This window comes from Hipposideros armiger, unplaced genomic scaffold (assembly GCF_001890085.2).
Source record: "Hipposideros armiger isolate ML-2016 unplaced genomic scaffold, ASM189008v1 scaffold_406, whole genome shotgun sequence".
In the NCBI taxonomy this organism is placed as follows: Eukaryota; Metazoa; Chordata; class Mammalia; order Chiroptera; family Hipposideridae; genus Hipposideros; species Hipposideros armiger.
In genome coordinates this window covers 1,279,934-1,284,274 of record NW_017731756.1, presented here as the reverse complement: position 1 = coordinate 1,284,274, position 4,341 = coordinate 1,279,934, and positions in this window count along the sequence as shown.

The window sequence follows — 4,341 nt, the reverse complement described above, 5'->3', positions numbered from 1 at the left end:
CTATCTGAAGTGTACCTGGCGTATAAGACGACCCCCCACTTGGAGGCATATTTTTCAGGGCCAAAAAATCGTCTTATACGCCGGCAAATACGGTAGTTAAGTTTTTGGTGAATCAAAAGTTATATGCAGATTTTCAGCTGCATGGGGTGTTTGGCACCCCTAAACCTCACGTTGTTCAAGAGTCAACTGTACAAGATTGGCTTTCTGGTAAGAAAGATATATTTTACTTTATTTGTAGAGCAAAGGAGGAAAACCATATACTCATCTTTATTACATTGCCTAAAAATATAGTTCAACTTTCATTCCTGATGAAACATTACAGTATGTTTAAAGGAATATAAAATCAGCAAATTCACTATGAAATGTTAGAGATATACCTATTAAGGTTAGTAATAAAATCAGGGAGTCCACTAGCCACTCTTACGTCATACACTCTGGGATATTTAAGGAAGCATAACTGGGAAAAGAGAAAAAAAATCATTTGCAGATAGTATGATTCCCTGGACAACTAGTATTCTTACAAAACTTTAGCAAAATTCCCAATTATAAAATATGTAAAAGCAAAGCTTTTAAATATTCTAGCAATAACTAATTAGAAATAAATATTTCACTTACAATATGAATAAACTTACTTTCTATAATAGACTTAATAAAATCGCAATCAAACATAAGAAATGTTCAGAACCTAAACAAGGACTGTCAAAACTTTGTTGAGGGAAAGCAAAAGAGACTTCATGGAGACATACACCATGTTCCTGAATGAAGAGACTTGATTTTGTTGGGATGTCAAATCTTCTCCAAAATACTTTATACATTTCAACTGATGTTAATTTCAATCAGTATTCCAAAAGAATTCTTTTTTGAACTTGGAAAAATCATTCTACAGCTCATATGGAAAAATAAACAGGCAAGATTAGAGAAAGTTTTTAATTTTTTAATTATGGTTGATTTATTGGACTTGTCTGGAATTGCCAGCCGTATTTTTTATGTTTTTTTTACTTAATAATTTTTCTTTTTTTCAGTTACACTTGACATTCAATATTATTTTATATTACTCTCAGGTGTATAGCATAATGGTTAGACATTTATACATTTATACAACTTATGCAATGATCCCCAATTAGCCTAGTACCCACCTGGCACTATACACATAGTTGTTGCAACATTATTTACTATATTCTCTATGCTGTACTTTACATCCCCATGGCTATTTTGTAACTACCAATTTGTATTACTTAATCCCTTCATCTTTTCCACCCAGCTCCCCAATCTCCCTCCCTTCTGGCAACCATCAGTTTGTTATATGTATCTGTGAGTCTGTTTCTGTTCTGTTTGTTTATTTTCTTCTTTAGATTTCACATATAAGTGAGATTATATGGTATTTGTCTTTCTCAGCCTGACTAATTTCACTTAGCATAATACCCTCTAGGTCCATCCATGTTATCACAAATGGTAAGATTTCATTCTTTGTTATGGCCGAGTAATATACCAATCATCTGTTATTGACGGGCACTTCGGTTACTTTCATATCTTGGCTACTGTTAAGTATTAAGACAATGAACATAGGGGTGCATGTATTTTTCCGAATTAGTGTTTTGGATTTCTTCAGATAAATACCCAGAAGTGGAATTGCTAGATCATAAGGTAATTTTTAATTTTTTTCTTTTGTTTCCTAGCCCAAGATAGATCAGAGAAAAATATTACTAAGAGCAATGACAGAGTGTTTACTGCCTATATTTTCATCTAGGAGTTTTATGATTTTGGGTCTTACATTTAAGTCTTTAATCTATTTTGAGTTTATTCTTGTATATGGTATAAGAAGGTGGTCCAGTTTCATTTTTTTCGCATGTATCTGTCCAGTTTTTCCAATAGCATTTATTGAATATACTGTCTTTACCCACTGTATGTTCTTGCCTTCTTTGTCGTAGATTAAATGACCATGTAGGCATGGATTTATTTCTGGACTCTCTATTCTGTTCCATTGATCTATATGTCTGTTTTTATTATGCCAGTACCATGCTGTTTTGATTACTATAACCTTGTAGTATAGTTTGAAATCAGGTAGTGTGATACCTCCAACTTTGTACCTATTTATCAAGATTGCTGTGCTTATCCGGGGTCTTTTGTGCTTCCATATAAATTTTGAGATTGTTCTAGGTCTGTGAAAAATGCCATTGGTATTTTGATCTGGATTGCATTGAATCCGCAGATTGCTTTGGGTAGCATGGACATTTTAATTATGTGAATTCTTACTATCCATGAGCATGGTATATGCCTCCATTTATTTATATCTTCTTCAGTTTCTTCTGTGTCTTATAGTTTTCCGAGTACAGGTCTTTTACCTCCTTGATTAAGTTTATTCATCGGTATTTTTTTTTAATGCAATTGTATATGAGATTGTTTTCTTAATTTCTGTTTCTCACACTTCATTATTGTTGTATAAAAATGCAACTGATTTCTGCATATTAATTTTGTATCCTGCTACTTGACTGAATTCATTCATCAGTTCTAATAGTTTTTTGATAGAATCTTTAGGGTTCTCTCTATATAGTATGTCATCTGCAAATAATGAGTTTCACTTCTTTTCAATTTGGATGCATTGTATTTCTTCAGGAGTCAAACACTGATTTTTAAGTGACTAGAGAGAGAAGTCAGTGGGAACTGCCTAACAGACTTCCTGCAAAGGAGATAACTGATTTGTAAACTATATGAGCTAAATCATAATTCAGCACCTCTCAGCATCAATCCTCTACAAAGATTTTTATTGGCTGTCTTCCAATTAGTTCCTTGGGCAGGCATGTTGTAGTTGTTCTCATTCTATAGAAAGGGAAATTCCAGGAGTCTGCTGACAGAGAGTGGGGGAGGAGCTGAAGCACCTGGCCTCGGAGCAAAGGGTTTTCAAATGAGGGAGTTTGGCTTGGCAGGCACACCTTCCATCCCTGCGCCTGCACCCAGGGGTGGCATGTCTGGATTCATGGATGCCTGAGAAAAAAGAGGCCAAGTGGCCCTTCCCAGCTTGAAGATCTCAATTGCAGCTGCCAGCAGTTCTGTCCTGGCAGGGCATAGGAGCTGTCCTCTGGCACACACTCATCGAAAGGGGACCTGCTTGGACAGCTGTGGCATGTTTACCTTGCTTCTCCGCCAAGACTGAATCTAATCAGTCTCAACTTTCTCACATTTTTATATGTAGCTTTATCACAGATTCCTAAGTAAAGGGGGCTTTTAAATACACCATCACCACCATCAAAAAGCAAAACAAAGTTCTCCTTTCCTCTCATTCTCTTTAGCAATATTTTTTCCTCTATTTTGCTTTTATCAGGCTTTTCAGAATAGAAACAATCAACATCTTACAGGCTCATTTTTCTCCCAAAGGATGTTCTAATTCAAGTCAGGTCATGTATTAAATGCTCATTCTGTACCTCTCAGAATTAAATTGCTAGCTCATGTTATTTATGGTTGCCCAAGTGCCTTTCCACCTGTTACTTTACTTCAAAATTCACAGCAAGGGAGATCAGACATCATGATCTCTGACTGACAGGTAAGAAAGTCAAGCCCAGAGAACTTAAGTGACTTTCAAGTTCACACAATTTAAGAGTGAAACTGGTGAATCAGTCCGGCTCTGTGCAGGAACAGAAGGCACAGTCAAGGTGGGTGATTTCTGAAGGGACTGTTTGCAGAGTAATGGGGTCTAAATAAACCAGGAGGGTAGGGGAGGCAGCAGTTACCAGGCCCTGAGGCCAGAGGGCGCTGTGTAGAGGGCCAGCCTGATGGCTATGACTTTGGGCGGAAGGATTCCCTGGGCCTCAGGAACTCTGCAGGAGAGAACTGGAGGAATAAATGCCCTCCCACCTCTTGATGGTTCTCCCTGTTGGCCAAATTCAGCAGGAAGCCCACATACATCAGCCCACATTATCCCTTTGAATTGGTAGTCCCCATATTTAGCTTTTAAACTCAATTTTATTCATTTCATTTTGTTGAATTTATCTTTTTAATGCACCTATATTTCATAAGTATATGTCACTTGACTTTCCAACTTGGAATTTGGGAATTAATGGCTCTAATACTTTAGAGGTACATTTTTTACTCAATTAGCCTGGTAATTTAAGTATATTTGTAGTTATTTACCTTAAAGTAAGGTCCTATCAACTGCATTTTATCTTGGAAATATATTAATGAAATATATTAGATCGAGCCAGTCCCCCAGACTTGGAGACTTAGCCTAAGTAAAAAATTTCAAAGCAGGAATATATATTAAAAGTGGTTGTAGCAATGTAATTTATAATAAAAAAATTTCCAGAAACAAGTTATATATCCAAGGGTACTAGAGCATAAAGTCTGATG